Below are 18642 nucleotides of genomic sequence, written 5' to 3'. Positions count from 1 at the left end.
TTAAAACCTCTAAGGTTTTTTTTTTATGGCTTCTTCCCACTGGAACCTTTTTACTGAATGAGAAATGCTTCCTGCCTGGCCGAGCGATTATTCATAAGCACATAGTTTCAGTTAAAAAAAACCCCAAAACAAGATAAATAAAAAATTGGGTTGCCCAAATTTGTATTGATCAATCATTAACTTGTATGTAGTAAGAGTATAAATGTCATTTTTAAATGAGTGCATAAAGCACAGATTCACTATTAATGTAAAACAAAGTGTGCATTTGTCAGTCGGTTGGTTTATCTGTGGCTCCCTGTGGTTCCGGTGGCTGACCGGTTCAGACTCGGAGCAGCAGCTGACCGTACCTCAGTCAGGTAACTCTTCCTTTAGGACAGACGGACGGCGGCGACACGTGAGTCGGAGCAGGTCGAGAGTTTTGACCGTAAACCTTAACTGACCTCTCTCTCTCTTTGTTTTTTTTTTTCTCCTGTAAACATTTGTGCAGCATCTCTGTGTGTGCAAGAGACGGTGAACTGAAGGGACTTTATTATATCATACATGTAAACTCGCTGAGCAAACATGCTCAACTTGATACACTTTGAGCCCCTCGGCCCCTGACTGTTTGGTCACCTATGTTTTCTGATAGAGACTGAGGCCACTGCCTACCGTCATAGTGAGCCTGAAGCCAGACTCTAATGTGGAATTTTCCACCTAAAATCTGCAGCAAAACTTTAACAACATGGCTTAATTTAGGTGAATTATCTTGGTTAAGAAAGTACAATAATGAAGATTAGTGTCGTGAAAAAAAAGACGATTAAAGGAGTGGTTATTTTATATATATATTTTTTCCGGCTTCGACTGGATGGCGCTGCAGTCGTAGCCCTAAAAAAACCCCAAAAAACAAATACCGCTCCTGAAAAAAAATAAAATGAAATTTGCATTACCAGTCATGTAAAAAAGAGTGATTTGTGTCACTAAACTGCACGTAGTAAACGCATTTAATCAAATTTTCAAATGTATTGATATTTATTGATGCTCTCAATGGAAAAAAAACAAAACAAAGGAAAACATTTTAAAAACTAACAATAACTTTGGAGAACTTTGGAGGTTCTGAACATTATTTTAAACATTATATAATGGAAGTCAAAATTCTTATGATAAGAAATGTATCACGATAAATTATAAACAATGCAATAAATTCCCACTCCTTGTAGAAATGCGTTCACTGGCAGGGACATTGGCAGACAACCTAAACAGGAAAATAACGGCGTTACCATGTCTGTCTCTGCAGTTGTCATTTATCAGCCGCCATTTTAGATGGTGGCTGAAGAGAAATATCCAACTTTTTCAAGTCAACGGCTGCTCCTGTTGACTTTTTTGAATTGCACAAGTAGAAGAATCCTTGTGAATTTTGGAAGCAACAAAATTCCATTCAGTTCAATTCAGTTTAATTAAACTAATGTCAATCCAATTCTGTTCAATACAGTTCAGTTAAACCCAGTTCAGTTCAGTCAATTCAATTAAATTCTGTTCTGATCAATTCCGTTAAGTTCAAGTGAACATTCAGTTCTGCTCAATTGAATTTAGTCAGTTCAATTCAGTTCAGTTTAATTAAACTAACTTCAATCCAATATCTGTTCAGTACAGTTCGGTTCCCCAGTTTAGACATGTAGTATACATTTACCGTATTGTGAAAGTGTTATTCAATTGAGTTCAAATGAGTTCAGAGCAGTTCGGTTCAGTGCGGAACAATTCAGCTGAATCGCAGTTCAATTGAATCAGTTCAGTTCAGTTTAGTTCCCCAGTTTAGACATGAAACATAACTTTCTTTTGTGAAAGTGTCATGTGAGCTTTCCTAACGCCATTTACGATTGCAAATAAATAGATGACCCCTGAAGGACTTGTTGTTACAGACCGATGCTGGAGACAGACAAAGTTGCGGCCTGACAAAGAGGAGGGACCCTAAACCTGGAACATACCGAACCAAATTCCCCCATTAGCTGAGAACATGAAATCCTGCAGAAGCGCTGCCTTACTATTCACATCAGCAGTCCTTTATCTGCAGTGCCATAATTTGTGAAACTCGCGTTGTACCTTTAAACTTGAGTAACTGGAACAAGCTGTTCTTGCGTGGCCTGTACCTGTCTTCAGAAATGATTCACAAATGATAGATTGGGAAATAACATAGGCAGAGTGTTTGCTTTAGGAGCCAGCAGCACTTGTGGATGTCATAATTCATTGTGTCTGGAAGACTCAAAAATGCTTATACTAAAAAGTGAAAGGAAGAAAAAAAGTCAGTTGTATCCGTGAAAAGGAAGGGCTTGTTCACTGAACAAAGAGTCTAGTTGTGCCCATTAAGCTCTGAGTATTAAACCGGCAATTAGCCAACTTGATGTATAGACACCTTACAACAAATTCCAGTTACTGCAGCAGAATCTTCTGACAAAATGAAAAAATCTAACTTTAAGTTAGAAAACTTTACTGCAAGGGACGAAAAAATGAAGAAGTAATTCTAAAATAATACCCCTGCTGTCAGCACAGCAGCATGACGGCACTTAGTCTGGTGCTTCAATATTTCTCAAGACTGGAGCATTCAGAGAATGATCTTTGACCATTCCTCGTTGCACAATCTCCAGAGTCCACTGCTTTCCTCTTCTCCTCAGCTCACCTCGAAGGATTTCTGTTGGTCTGTGTCTGTAGCATTTCTGCCTAGGGTTAGTCATGTCTTGAATCCTTTTCCTAAATGTTCAGATAAAGACCAGTCCCTCCTTGTTTTTGCCTCTTACAGAGGGGCTGGACCCTCAGATATTGGGAAACAATTGCTTTCCGGAGGCATGGACCCTGTTGAAGTTTGAAATTTTACCAAATCGCTAACGTTTGGCCTTGACATATGTAATGCACCAGTTTAACGCTCTGAAGGTTACCAGAAATTGCCTGTGCTTTATATAAAAATAATAATAATAAAAAATCCCCATCCTTCACTCTGAAGAGAGAAGTGCCGAGCCAAACAGATGGCTATTGGTGTTAATTCAATGTTTCAAAGTGTGGCTGACACAGACCACACTTTGCTGGTCGCTGCCATTGTTAAAACTGTAATTCTAAAGCATAGCAAAAAAAGATGTCATCATTCACAACTTCTCCTGTTTGCTAATTGGCCCAGTTGAAATTCTACCAGAGGCATCTCAACAAATAAAAGATCCTATTTTGCAACCCTCCCTAACAACTAGAAGTGTAATGTTGCCTAAAACTCACAAGACGAGATGAGACTCAATGTGGGGTTTACGAGTACAAGATCTTGTGCTGCATAAAGGCCTTTATTTGGCATTTCTTGCAGATTATGCCGCAAATTCAACAAACATCTCTTTCTTGTTTTAATTTCAGTGTTTTTACTAACCATGGTCTAACATTTCCTGTTTCCCAGCGGCTATTGATAGCTTGGCGTAGCTCAACGTACTCCTAGTCGTTATCGGTTGTTTCAGCACCGTCTGAACAAATTGCAGCGCTTCTGTGTTGAAGAACAATTCAAAACCACACCCCTTCGCCCTTTTTTCTTGCTCCTATTGGCTATGCTGCACACAGACCATAGCCATAGCGACTGACAGACAACAGCTCCACCAGTGTATCTGGCGTTAACGGCAAAACAACACACATACATTTCCCACTCAGAGAGCAATATTATGTTTCCAAGCTTGTTGTATACTTTGTGATTATTAGAAAGTGATCGTCTGAACACAGCAGTGGTTGATCAGCTGATTAAACACAGTCATTGGTTGTCATCGGTTTTTGGGTCGGCTGCTTTTTTCTTTTTTTTTTTAAACTGAACCGAAACACACCAAATTCTGCAGCACATCTACATGTAAGATAGTCAAAGTCAAGTTAGCATAACTGACCTACTTCCCTCTCCCTCGCTATTGTTTTAAAATTAAAACTTTTTCCTGTCGTCGTTATCTAGTTGTCGTAGTTTTGACAATTAGTAGTAAAGCACTGTGTCCCTTTTTCTTGAATTAACAGCCACTGTTTTTTTTTTTTTTACCTCAGCTAGCTCTGAAGGCACAGGTCATGAGCAAGATCTCCTTAAGTTACAGAGGTTTATGCAACAGGAAGCGAGTTACGCCACGCTGTTTTGAAACTATTTCTTGAAAAAACTGGGCTTGCTTCAGTAGTCTTTGGAAATACTTACATAAAAGACCAACCGTTGCACAAATACTGATCTAATCTGTACAGCAGGAAGATAAAACACAGTAAAACATGCCTCAATATGACCCAGGGCTTCTCTCGTGTTATGTTGAGAGCGACAGGAGACGCTGGATGTGAGCGTGAACGCCGAACGTCTTGTTTTCTCAGGGTGACGTATGGAAAAGCAGCAGCTAAGGATAAAAACAACTTAAAGAGGGGAGGAAGTACAAGAGTTCAACCGGTTCAAGCTGAATTCTTCACATAGTAGCAGGAGGCTAACATGGAGCCGCTCACCTTCTGTCCTTGACCTGCAGGGCGAAGAGGGCAGATAGCTGAGCAAACAGAGCGTGTTGTCTCAACCGACAAACATCTCGCATCTCAGCAGAACGTGACGCTTCCACGAAGGCGTTCAGTCCCAACCAGAAACTATAAAAAAGAACTCATAAAACAATAACATCTTTTGAAATATTAGGATTCAGATAATTTCAAGTCAAGAGGTTGATCATGTTCATGAATGTACAGTAGATGGACTTAAATTGTCACTTGAAACAACTTTAATTCAAGTTGTTTCAGCCAAATCACACAGTGACTGAAGGCGCCAGCTCTTTGACGTGACCTCTGAGGTCCATGCTTATTCTTTACATCTGAATTAATATTTCTGAAGCGAGCTTCTGTTTGAAGATCATAAAAAGTTAATATCTTATCTGGGTTAGATAACTCACATGCTTTCTTTCTATAGTGTGACTTCAGATTACTTGGTCGCAAGACTCTGAACAGCTAAGTGGACTTCTAAAGTAGGTTTTGAAAAACGACTCTACTTTTCAGTTCCCATGAACTCTACGTAAAGAAAAGTTAAATAAGTCAGTGAAATCCGACTGGCTGTATTTAATATTTAGAAACACTTTTATCATCAGATTTAGGTGGGATAACACTTTGAAAAAAAAACGGGCTGAATATATTTGCACAGCCTTCGGAGCTCCACGGAGGAAAGGGGGTTCTAAGCCCCGCCCCCTTTGGTTCCGCGGCCCGGCTGCGTGCTATGAAACATCAGCAGCTAAAGGGGTTTGAATTTCTGCTGCGGTTTGGTGGCGAGAGACCGATGCTGCTCCCTTTCTAACGCCTACATGTTTAGAAAGACTAATCCGTTGTACAAGAAAAACAGAATTTCTATCCATCATATATATATTTTTTATATAAAGTATTTAAAGTGTTGCTGTTACTTTGCCAACCACAGAACCACCTGTGTGCCCCTTAGCAATATTGCTGCTGTCGTCATGATGCAGATCTCAGTGCAGCTTCTCTGGGGAAGATAAACTCGGCTCCTCCGGCCAGCAGTCTGTTTATTTAATCCTGTGAAAAATTACACACACATGATTTCAATAAGGAGATTTTCAAAAGTGGTTTGTTGTTTCCTTAATCCCTCCAGAGCTGTGCTCATCTGAGTTTCGAAAGGCTTGCGCAGAATTTATTTCCATAGCTTAGAGTCACATCACTCGGTGCAGAAAGCTAGCTGCTGAATCACAGTTTATTGTTTCATTGTGTAATGTACAGTATTTATTTTACCTACCGTGTCGACGTCCAGCAGCGTTTCATCCAGGACTTTATTGGTTTTCAATACAATAAATACTTCAGCAGACGGCTTGTCTCTGAATTTATTGTATTGGTAAACAACAGTGAGGTATTTCTGGGAAACCGGAGGAAATCGTTGGGATGCAGCGTCTTCACGAGCGACCGGCCATTTTTACGACACAAACCTCTCAAGGGTTGGACGTTTACTGATGTCCTTGTATCAAACGCAACACGATCCAATGATTGCGAAAACCTAACAGTTAATACGTGGTAGATTTAAATGAAGTCGATGTACACATAGAGTATGCATAAAACACGGATCTAATAATGTGATAAGATATTATTTTACTTTATTAGAAGGTACCATTTCTAATAAAACCTCAAATTTAATGTTTTCATATTTCTTGTGCTGCTGTCCATTATAGCACACTTTCAACTCTTACTATGTTTTCTCAAATAGACTTTAAATAAATGGATGATTACAGTGCACAGCGGTTTGTTGAACTGCAGAATAGCCACTGTCATGTTTTTGCCTTTTTATTAATAATTTATTAGGAGAGGAGAAAAAAAAATCCAAACAGACCTGACTGTGTGAAAACATAATCGCCTCGTTCTTACGTTCAGCTTTCTGAAATGAGAGACTATAATAACTGAACTTTCTCCCACAATACTCTAATTTTCTTAACTCTGTTTATGCATGTTTCAGCCTATAATGATTACATCTATTGAAGCCATGCATTTTCATTCCTCTTCAAACAATCAAATATGTAAATATTTTGAAGGGCAAAGGGGCAGTTTCTTTTTTTAAAAAAAACAACTTTTTTTAAAATAAAATTTCCCGCTGGCCCGTCATCACCATTCATCTTCTCTGGGTGGGTTCTATGTGGGCAGCAGGAAGGATGGAAATATCTGCGCAGCGTTCTTGCCAAGCGGGTGGCAGAGACAAGACTCCCAGAGAGTCTGTTTACGCCAGCCGGCCGGTTTACCAAATAAAGCATCTGAGAGTCAGACAGAATCAAGTGAGAGGAGTTGGCACAAGATGATGAGGGAAGACAGATTACATAAAGTGTGGCTTCCCTCGAGGCGCTGCTTTAAAAACCGTCTGATCAGAGGAAGGGGAGGAAACGGGGCAGAACAGACAGAGTCATCCAACCACTCAGGGCTACATAGACACATCCAGGCGCCGTTTAAAGGGCCAGTACGACGTGTTGTGGAAATCGGAATGAGAGTCTGTTCCACTTAGCAGAGATAGATTAATCTTTGTCTTTATTTTCATTCCAAGACCCGTCTCATTGAACACAGTCAGCAGAAGAGTCTATATGATCATGTCACATGATTATATAATCACAGCAAAACAGAACACACCCAAAGTCTGAACCTCTCTCTGTTAGCCAAGTGGACGACAGCGCCACATCTTTATCCACCGTCATGGGACTGTCCCTCACCTCACTGGAGGGAGCGGTTTTTAGTTGAGACTTTTCGTTGGAAACCCACACCCTGCATGTCCAAGAGCTGACAAGGATTCCTACAGAAACTTCCAGCTCGTCTTTATCAGTCACGTGTAGCTGCAGGCTCTCTCCCACTTACACAGAGACAAACATTAAAGAAAAACATTCATACACTCAAAGAACACCATCAATCCTTGTTTAGATTAAATTAAAATGAAATGGTCGAAATGAAGTTTAACATTACAGTGTGTTTTCCAGTCTTTTATAGCACAATCAAGCAACTGCGTCACCTTCAGTTTTTATAAAAATGTTGTATCAAATATGACTGAAAGGAAATTTGACTACAATATTTAACGCCTTCAAATTGGGCGTCTGTGTCTTTAAGAAACTCTTGCTCTTTCTGAATCTCCGCCTCCAGGAAGTCATCACAACATGGCTCCTCTATTAACCCTTTAGTGTCATTTTTCCCAGCGTTGCTCTGAGAAGCAGCTCCTATAATGAGCTGAGCAGATGCTCAGTTCCACCAGGTGTTTGCTAATTGCTGCTGGCTAGTTTGAAGGAGCTGAGTGGAGGAGTCATGGTGAGGTGGAAGCTTGGAAGCTGCTGTTTTGAGGAGGAACTTTGTCCTTGAAGCTGGGGCTAGGTCCAACTAGGTGTTTTTGCACAGCTAAATGGTTGTCATGGGAGGTTATGCAAACATGCATAAAAACGTCAAGGCAACACTCCAGCAGCGGTTACATTTATTTCAGCTCTAGGTATTTAATATTTAATTTTTATGGGAATGTGAATCTTTCAGATCAATTTCAGAAGCAATTTTCATCATATTTCATCAAAAGTTGCGAGCCACTCACTGGTCCCGGGTTCCCTGCTTGAAAATCTTCCCTCGGAGTGAATGAGCTTCACTGTGCGCCGCAGCACTTTGAGAACCGCTGCATGTTTTGTTTTTCTGAAACAATTCTAACTCTAGTTAGCTGCTGTGCAAACGGGCCTCCGAACAGAATCTAAGTAGGGAACATATCACACTACTTTATTTTTATTTTATTTAAAGTTTTTACTGAAAATGTCAGGCTCAATACAAAGCATGTATAGTTATATAATGATGCTTTTTTTTGCTTTCTTTTCATTTTTTCAGGAATCAGAATGACAAATTTCCAGCACCGTAGAACTGTTTTGTTTTGTTTGTTGTTTTTTTTTAATAAGACAAGCCTTCAAAACCCTTTTTATGTTTTATTCCTACAACCATGAGTTATAGATACCCTTTCCTCAAACATGTACAAAAATATTTAAGATTTCTTTAAATGAAAAAAGAAATCACTTTCAACTTGATACTTTTGGCCCAATTGGGAACATTTTTGAACATCTGGGCGTTATGCTCCCAATGGTTTCAATTCTCCTGTCGTTCTTTCTTTCTGTTCTGTACAGGCAAAGAAAGAGGAACTAAAAGGCTCATCGCATTTTTGTCATGTGAATTTGTAAAATAATAAAGAGAAACGTACCGAGAGAAACGTTCCTTCATGTTTGTGTCCTTACGCCATGACACAGTTTCATTGAGCAACATGCAGGCTTGGCCTGATACCACCGGCAACATAACTTTATCTAATGTGACACCGGCACTCAGTGCTAGCCAATTGATGTTATGAAACAGGAGAGCACATGTAGCCTAAATCCTTTAAAATACATAATGCCAGCAAATACTAATTGATTTCCACAGCTGGTGAATCATTTTCCTCATCTTCACATGTACTTGATCTCTGCTCAGATGTTTAGATGTTTAGTCCTGTTCGTTTCTGGTGTTTGTTCTCCCAATCTGTCGCAAAACCACTATTTATACCCGAGTAAGTTCATGTAATCTGAGGGTGCACTGCACTCACACCGGCCTCGATCAGTCCGCTTCAGCTGAACTTTAGTTCATTTGTCTAGAAAGTCCAGTTCGTTTGGGGAGGTGTGAGTGCGCAATTGAACTCTGATGTGGATGAAAAAAAAGGCTAACTCTGGTCTGCCTCCAAACCTGTGTCTCAGTTTGGTTGAAGTTAATTCTGGTGCGGATCAAATGCAAGGGAACGGGAGAGCGGCCCAGAAGCAGGAAGTAGACCACAGAATTCTGGGTAAATACGACCACAACAACTGCGAGAGTGTAGTGCCAGAGGGAGAAATGACTTGTGTTTTTTTGGGGGGGTTTTTACCAGTGACTAAAGGAAAAGCTAACAGCTAGCTAACCAGCTAAGGTGTGATGCCGTTCCACTTTTATTTACATTTCACAAAAGAGGAAGTTGCTCTTCAGAGGTTTTTGTGTCGTGTCTTTCTGTGGATCTTGGTGCGGCGCCTTCACGGGGGGGAACAGGTTTTTTAATTAGTTTGTTTTGTTTGACGCAGTGCAGTGTGAAAGTGAACCGCAGCAGCTAGAAATGTAACAAATGTTGCGATTTTGATCCCCAATCAAACCTCGTCTATCTTGGACTATCATGTGTGAAAACATCCTTCATGTAACTTTTTACCCTGCTGTCATGTTTACCTGAATGTTACAGTGTTGGCTTATAACATTTTAAAATATCAAAATTCATATTAAATTAAATATGTCTGAATATGTTTCCAGATCCCAGATGACCGTTAAGTTGGTCTAACACAAAACTTACTGTACTTTATTCTTGATATTTTCCAGGTTTCTTTTCTTAACTGTTCAAAGGTTTTGTTCTGGGAAACATGATACAATGCATTCAACAGTACAGGATTAATTCCCAAGAAAAGTAAACTTGGTTAAAAAAAGAAATGCCATTAAGGTCATTTTTCTTTTCAGGACCAAAATGCTTTTTTGTTTTATGCTGAATGCATAGACTTGTGCAAACTCCTGTTGACTGCAGCTAAAATTAGATGCTTTGGTAACTGGTTACAGTTTCACTGATGACTAAGAAAAATGCAGTTAAAATGGGAGCTTTAATCACAAACTCCCCCTGAGACCTGCATGCAGAAACTTATTTATGTAACAGTTGGTCTATACCTCTGCTCTTGTCCAAAGCTCTTACACAGGAGAGATATATAGCAGCATATATGTCTAAATATGTAAGCTATGACTCATATTGTTTCACTTGAGGGGTTGTTTCATAATAACAACAGATTGCGGAGGTTTTTGCATTTGGGGGTATGATTATTTTCAACGTTTGACGTCAGGGGCGTTACGTGTCCGTCCCTCCTCATACCCACTGCATCAGACAGAACTTACCTGCAAAACCGCAATCAAGCTTTTTAAATTCTCTCTTTTTCTCAGACATAAACAGTCGGCCACTTATTAGAGGTAAATCATTGCCGAGGCACTCGGACTATACGTCGGGAGCCTTCCACCCGATTCCCTCCTAATGCTTCTATTCTTGGACCATGAACTACGTCACACTGTTTCCAAAGCAACGGTTTTGGGAGTGGGAGTGGGGCACAGGGTGGTCGGGGGGGCTTTAAAGGGAGGATGGGGAACAGGAGTTATAAAAGACTCATAAAGCAAGTGATATATGTCAGTGGAGACGTGCCAGGAGAAGATGGTGACTGAGGAAAATGGCTGAAAGGCTCACACGTCATGCGTTATAGTGATAATGTCATGTTCGGTTCAATTTGTTTTGCCCACATGCAGAACACTAAACAGAGGAGACGAAAAATCAGTGAAGGCAGTTTATTTGTAAACAAAGGATGGATGGAACGGTCCTGATCCAGGGGTATAGGCTCAGGAAACAAGCAGCACACTACAGAAGGATTGCAAGGGAGGTGGTGAGTTCAGGATAATCGGAGAAAGGAATGTTAAGCGCAGTAATGGATCAGTCTTACTTGTGGGGTGGGGAAATTAGTCTGGGATCTTGTCTGTGTTTCCAGATGGTCCGGTGTTTAGACAGAGGATAATCCGGGAGACGACACGGGGAAGCGGTGGAGAGCGGACAGGTAGGCTCGGACGTGCAGGAGGACAGACCAGAAGAACGACTGCCTGCCGGAGGAAAACTGGAGACGCTGGAACAAAGGAAAGACAACGTGGATTAACTCGGAGATCTTTCACGGAAGGAATCTCAGATAGCTCACGTTGAGGCTCAGAGCACCATGGAAGGCTAACACTCCAGCGTTGAAGTATCGGTGGTGCGGCCCTCTTGTACTCCAACACAGATGAGCTGATAGACTGCCGGTGTGGAAGGTGGTGACACACCTTTCCGGGAAAAGGTGGGTCAGGCACCATCTAGTGGACGGAAGGTGAGTAACAAAAAAGTGGAACAAAAAAAAGAGAGACCACAGAAAACGGGGACAAAAACCTAAGTTCCTGACAGTACCCCCCCCTCAATGGTCGCCACCTGGCGGCCGGAAAGAAGAAGAGGTAAGTGAGGAACGATAGTCCCTAACAAGGGAAGGATCTAAAATAAAAGAGCCGGGAACCCAGGAGCGATCCTCCGGACCGTAGCCCTCCCAATCAACCAGGTATTGCCAGCCCCGACCTCGGCGACGGGAGTCCACGATCCGGCGGACAGTGTACGCAGGGTGACCATCGATCTCCCGGGCGGGAGGAGGGGGTTCGGCAGGAGGGCAGAGAGTACTAGTGTGGACAGGCTTTATCTGGGAAACATGGAAAGTGGAGTGAATGCGAAAAGAAGCAGGGAGGCGGAGACGAACTGCAGACGGGCTTATGATGGATTCGACTTCAAAGGGGCCAATAAATCTTGGGGAGAGTTTTCTTGACATAGCCTTAAGTGGGATGTCCCGGGACGACAACCATACTTTCTGACCCGGGGCGTAGGTGGGAGCTGGAACCCGTTTACGATCAGCGAGGCGTTTGTTTTGATTGGCTGTGTTACCGAGATTGTGGATGGTCATTCTCCAGACCCTTTGGCAACGGCGGATGTGATGACGGACAGAGGTTACGGCAATATTGTCTTCCTCGGAAGGGAGTAGAGGTGGTTGATAACCAAGAGAGGTTTCGAACGGGGACAAACCAGTAGCGGCAGAAACATGACTATTGTGGGCATACTCCACCCAAGTGAGGAACTGACACCAGTCAGATGGATTGGCTGAGGTAAAACAGCGGAGGGTGGATTCAAGCTCCTGGTTCATTCTTTCGACTTGACCATTGGTCTGGGGATGGAAACCAGATGTTAATGAAACCTTAGCTTGTAGGGCTACACAAAAATTTTTCCAGACTTGTGATATAAACTGGGGCCCGCGGTCAGACAATATCTCAAGTGGGATGCCATGTAGGCGGAAAACATGTTTAATTAGGAGTTGGGCGGTCTGAAACGCTGTAGGCAGTTTGCGGAGGGGAACCAAATGGCAAGCCTTGGAAAACCGGTCTATAATGGTGAGGATGGTGGTCATACCTTTGGATGGTGGTAATCCAGTGACGAAATCCACAGCAATGTGAGACCATGGGCGTCTGGGTATGGGGAGAGGTTGAAGGAGACCGAACGGAGGTTGGTGGGACGATTTGTTCCTAGAACAGACTGTGCAGGCTAAAACATACTCCTTCACGTCTCTGTGTACAGAGGACCACCAGAATTTGCGTTTAATAAGGGAAATAGTCCGACTGATACCTGGATGTCCTGAGAAGCGGGACGCGTGGATCCACTGAATGAAACGGGCCCGGATGGAGGTCGGAACGTAAATCTTGTTTGGTGGGCAAGAGTCGGGAGGTGGTTCGGTTTGTTGGGCCTGTTTGATGAGGTCCTCGATTTCCCATGTGACAGCTGCCACGGTGCAGCTGGGAGGAAGGATGGGGGCCGGTATCTCCTCTGCGTCGTCTGGAGCATGGAGGCGGGACAGAGCATCTGGCTTGACATTTCTGGTTCCTGGGCGGTAAGAAATGGAGAGATTAAACCGTGAAAAGAACAATGACCACCGAGACTGGCGGGGGTTTAGCCTCTTGGCTGATTGTAAGTATGATAAATTTTTATGATCGGTCCAAACCAGAACCGGATGTTCTGCCCCCTCTAACCAGTGTCGCCACTCCTCCAAGGCCAGCTTAATGGCCAACAGCTCCCGATCTCCGACATCATAATTACGCTCTGGCGGGGTCAATCGGCGAGAAAAAAAGGCACAGGGGTGAGTCTTATTATCACAACTGGATACCTGGGATAGTACGGCCCCCACTCCGGTATCCGAGGCGTCGACCTCTACAATGAACTGCCTGGAGGGGTCAGGTTGGATTAGAACGGGAGCATTAGAGAAGAGGGTCTTAAGTTGAAGGAAAGCAGTGTCTGCTTCGGGAGTCCAACTGAATGGGGTCCTGGTGGATGTTAGAGCAGTTAATGGTTGGGCGGTTTGGCTGTAGTTGCGGATGAACCGGCGGTAAAAGTTGGCAAACCCAAGGAAACGTTGCAATTGTTTCCTTGTCTCCGGAACCGGCCACTCCAACACCGCCCGAATCTTCTCTTCCGTTGGCCTCACCTGCATGGGTTCGGGGTCTGTGGGAGTCGGAGGAGGGGAGACCGAGGGAATAGAGACAGCGGCTGCGTAGGTCCTAGCCGGGGAACCTCTCCGGTTTCTTTCTCTAACCCGGGACCGGACCCTGTTATCAAGACGGATGGATAAGTTTATTAGCTCCTCTAGCGTGTCAGGCTCGTCTAAGGTTGCGAGCTCATCTTTAATAGAGTCGCTCAGGGCGTGAAAATACGCCCCTTTTAGAGCGGTAGCGTTCCAGCCAGATGCCGCGGCTCTTATTCTGAAATCGACAGCGAAATCCGCCACCATACGCTGTCCCTGTTTTATTTTCCAAAGCTCGCGTGAATTGAATGATTTGTCCGCATCCTGACTGAAAACCTGCTTAAATTCCTTTAGGAAAGCCTCAAATGTGCACCCATAGTTTATCGAGGAAGAAAAACGGGCCTCCGCCCACTCTAATGCCCGACCTGACAACAGAGAGAGAACATAAGAGATTTTGGCGCTGTCCTGGGTAAAGCTCTGAGGTGAGTGATTAAATATGATAGAGCATTGCAATATGAAACCTCTGCACTTGCTCAGATCACCGGAGAACCTCTCAGGAGTTGGGGGTCGGATCTCACCAAACACCGGCTGAGCTGACTGGACCGGATCTGGGGCTGATGCAGGCTCCGGAGACGGGGAGGGAGGAACAGAGTCTTGCAGGAAATTAGTGAGCTCCGCTAGCCGTCGATTAGTTTCGGTTTGGCGGGTACTTAGCTCTCGCAAGGCGGCTTCGTGGGATTGAAGGATAGTGTGCTGCTCGGATAGCGATCTCCTGATAGCGTCCGCTGGGCTGCTTTGTTGGCTGGAGTGTTCTGTCATGTTCGGTTCAATTTGTTTTGCCCACATGCAGAACACTAAACAGAGGAGACGAAAAATCAGTGAAGGCAGTTTATTTGTAAACAAAGGATGGATGGAACGGTCCTGATCCAGGGGTATAGGCTCAGGAAACAAGCAGCACACTACAGAAGGATTGCAAGGGAGGTGGTGAGTTCAGGATAATCGGAGAAAGGAATGTTAAGCGCAGTAATGGATCAGTCTTACTTGTGGGGTGGGGAAATTAGTCTGGGATCTTGTCTGTGTTTCCAGATGGTCCGGTGTTTAGACAGAGGATAATCCGGGAGACGACACGGGGAAGCGGTGGAGAGCGGACAGGTAGGCTCGGACGTGCAGGAGGACAGACCAGAAGAACGACTGCCTGCCGGAGGAAAACTGGAGACGCTGGAACAAAGGAAAGACAACGTGGATTAACTCGGAGATCTTTCACGGAAGGAATCTCAGATAGCTCACGTTGAGGCTCAGAGCACCATGGAAGGCTAACACTCCAGCGTTGAAGTATCGGTGGTGCGGCCCTCTTGTACTCCAACACAGATGAGCTGATAGACTGCCGGTGTGGAAGGTGGTGACACACCTTTCCGGGAAAAGGTGGGTCAGGCACCATCTAGTGGACGGAAGGTGAGTAACAAAAAAGTGGAACAAAAAAAAGAGAGACCACAGAAAACGGGGACAAAAACCTAAGTTCCTGACAGATAAGTCTGATAAAAAGTTGGGGAAATGGCTAATTATGTTCTTTTTAAAGGAATATTTTAGATTTCTTTTTGTAGTGAGATTCTGGGAAGTTATTATTATTGTTTCCTACTTACTTGGTGTAGAAAGTTGTTGTATCAGAATTAGTTTTGGCTAACGGCTAGCGTGATGGTCCCTCAGTTTAGCTGCCATTGAAAAGGTTCTAATCCATTCAACACATTGTTATCTACATGCATATCAATCTAAGAGTTGGTTCTGAAGTGTGTTGCTATTTTCTGAGGCAAACAATGTCCATGTTGCTGGTCGTGGCTTCCAGACGTTTAATCCCCCTCAGTGGCTACTACTCTTTAGCTTGGATTTGGCATCAGGCTGCCATTTTGTCAATAGCCTCAATGACCAGATGTTCCTGTCCTGTTGCAGGTCTCTTGTGTTGTTTGGAAATGATGCCAGGAAGACTGGTAGTCTATAAAAATGTAAAAAACCGTGTTTTTGTTGTTTATTTTACATTTTACTTTGACCTGAAGCAACAACCACCTTAATTTGTGGTTGTTGTGAGTTAGCCACAGCTGCTTGTACCCCGCTTGTTTTCTTACAAGCAACTAGGACATGGCTGAAAGGGTGGTTTAGATTTTTCTATGAAAATTCATGCAAATGTATTATTAGTAATAATTCTTTAGATATAGAAAGATTTGAAAGGCTAATAGTTGAGTTGTGTTATGCTAGCAAAGTCTGTCTTGTTGTTAGCCTTCTACATAGCTGTTAGCCTTTGGCCCTTATGAATAAGTCCACTGATTTTTATTTAGAAAAGTCATATTATCCCTTCTAACTCGTCACACGTTACTCACACGATGGTATTAACTATTTTGAGAGAATTCTAAATGCCACCAAAATTAAGCCATACTTCAACGTCGCTTGGGAAGCTGGATATTTTTGTCGATGAATGTGACCTTTGACCTGAAACAAACCACACCGGAATGGAATTTAGAAACCGTATCCTCCCATGGTGTTGTAACCGTGACATTTGAGGTTGAATTGAGAAGTCCAGCAGTGAGTAATTTTGTTGCTGTTTTCAACAAAACAGCTAACATTCATAATGAGTCATTGATGAGTCACACAAAATCCAAACAAGACACTTTTCATTGAAAAAAAAATATTCTCAAGAATCTCCCTCCTCTCCTAGACACACACACACAAGCACATGCCCACGCAGTGCATGTCCTCACACACACACACACACACACACATACTGCATGTCCTCTTGATATGTAATGATGTCTTTTCAGTCTTGCTGTCACAGGACTTGGGGATCTGGGAAGTCACATGTTGTTTTTGTCAGTGAATTCTTTTTCCACGCAACTAATGGCTTTTCATAACTGTAGCCGCGGCGGGACTGTTTCACACACAGTCTATGTCATTCCTTTAAATCGGTGAACTGGAGCATGAACTTTAATTTGGGAGCAAAACCAGCCAGACATTCCAGTACATGCATGAGATTGGGGTTTCAGGGATGGACTGCTCGCTTGTTTCCATGTCAGGTGGGCAGATGGGGCAATTAAACTGTTCGGGTTGGGAACAAAAGCTGCAGAAAAAGAGAGCATGGCTCAAAGCGGTTACGTAAAGCATGATGTGCAGTTGCATAATCCGTTCATAATCAGAGGCAGGCCCATATATAGATGGCCCAGTTTCCTACTGGTTCATTCCAGCACAACAGTGGCACAGTGTCCTTAGCACTGAGGTTCACCTGAGGCAGCCTTGGCAAGGCTTTCATGTTCTTGCACAGCACTTTCTAATTATTTCCAGTCAGGAGAACTGAGTCTGCAGGAGAAACACGGCCAGTTCTTTGGTTTCTAGTTATTTGTGTTTAAAGATTGATTTCTCTCGTTGATGTTAAGAGTTTAACTGACTACAGTGGTGGCCTCGGTGGCCTTGTGATGATCATTTGCTGGGAAATCACAGCTTTATAAATAATCTGCAATGAACTGACAAAGTTAAAATATAAGAAGAATAATAACAATAAACTCTGTATGAAGGCATGGAGATTTAACATCAGTGTTGTGTAGAGCACCATTTTATGTATTTTGTCGTCTACGAATCCTGTAGAGTTTTCTATAATTTTTACCTCCGCATCGAAAGCAACTGTGAACAAAGAACAGCAACGAGTGATAATCCTGTTGATCTCTTGATTGGCCACTATAATCCTAAGAGAGATTCCTATTATCCTGCTTACAGCCGAATCATCAAACCTACCCAGTTATGTCCTAAGTCAGGTTGTGGTGTTGCTGCAGGTAATACCTAGAAATACAAAACTTCTAATCTCTTGTTTGGTCATAGTCGGACAGAAAGTCAATAACAAGAACTTTTTGGCTTAACATTAACCGAGGATGTGATTTCGTACTTTTACAGGGTATAATAATCCAAGTGTTGTTGCATGCAGGGGGTGGGGCCTGGGGGTTTAAAGGGTTTTCTCGAGATCAGAGCAGGAATGGCGTCATTCCTTTAAATCTGAATAACTCGAGAGGCGGTTCAGCTGCCGAGAAGCAAACCGTGCAAATAGGGCTTTGAACAGTTGGTTGCAAGGGCTTAACCCAGACTGAACTGCTCCCATGATGCTCATAGCCAGCCTCCCAGGCCATTAGCCAAGAGGAAAGAAAAAAAGACATTTCAAAGCTCAGAGTGTGTAGCAGGGAAATGATTCGACTCAGAGTGAATGTAGAAGTTTCTGTAACCTTAGATAACCCTACTTATCTACTTACTCGACTTTACGTATCCTTAAAAATCCTACTAACCTTATATTTGATGAATGATGAAGAAATACTTACGCAGATCTAAGCGTATGGTCCAAGCATTTGCATATTTAGTTGGATTCAGACCCTGAAACTGATGTTATAACTGTGGAATTGCAGCAGGATGGCAAAGTAACTCATTATATGTAAGAGGGGTATCTTCAGCGTTTGTGTCATAATCCTTTGAAGTGCATGCATATGCAGTTGTTTGTCCTGTGTTTCTCTGTTTCCTTGTGATTGACCTGTAACCTTTTCAGGATGTACTCTGCCCTCACCTCTCACCTAATGACCTCTGGATGAATGGATGGATGGATTGTGATTGCTAGATCCCACAATTGTTAGTTCTGTTCTCTTTAAGCAAGAAGTTCTTGGTCTCAAATCTCAGCTTGAGTTCTTTCTCGTTAGGGTTAGCATGTTCTCCCGGTGCATGGTGGGCTCTCTTTGGGTATTCCAACTTCCTCCCACAGTCCAAAAGAACATAAGTATTAGGTTAATTAGTGTCTCTAAAGAGTCCTGTGCGGTCGGGCCTCAGTGCTGAAGTTGGTTTTCATTGTCGCAGTTGCGTGATGAAAATCGTATCGTTTTGTTCTCAGCTTGATTCCACCCACTGCTTCTTGCCACAACCCTCCTGGTGATCTTCCTGCCTCCGTCATGCAAAATGATTGTTTGATTGGTCAGAATTTTGTAGGTGTGTCTGTTTATGTGCAACTGCCCCACCTATTCAG

At 43.0% G+C, this 18642-nt stretch overlaps 1 protein-coding gene across 1 annotated transcript in view; it reads left to right on the top strand.

The window, feature by feature from the left end:
• Positions 1 to 9251: 9251 nt before the first annotated feature.
• Positions 9252 to 18642, top strand: part of plppr2a (phospholipid phosphatase related 2a) — a 109902-nt gene continuing 100511 nt past the window's right edge. The window contains exon 1 of the mRNA XM_044099348.1: positions 9252 to 9280. The gene's annotated coding sequence lies outside the window, so the exon portion shown is untranslated. The remainder of the gene's footprint in view (positions 9281 to 18642) is intronic.

This window comes from Gambusia affinis, linkage group LG19, assembly GCF_019740435.1.
Source record: "Gambusia affinis linkage group LG19, SWU_Gaff_1.0, whole genome shotgun sequence".
In the NCBI taxonomy this organism is placed as follows: Eukaryota; Metazoa; Chordata; class Actinopteri; order Cyprinodontiformes; family Poeciliidae; genus Gambusia; species Gambusia affinis.
This window is presented reverse-complemented; position numbering and strand designations above follow the sequence as displayed.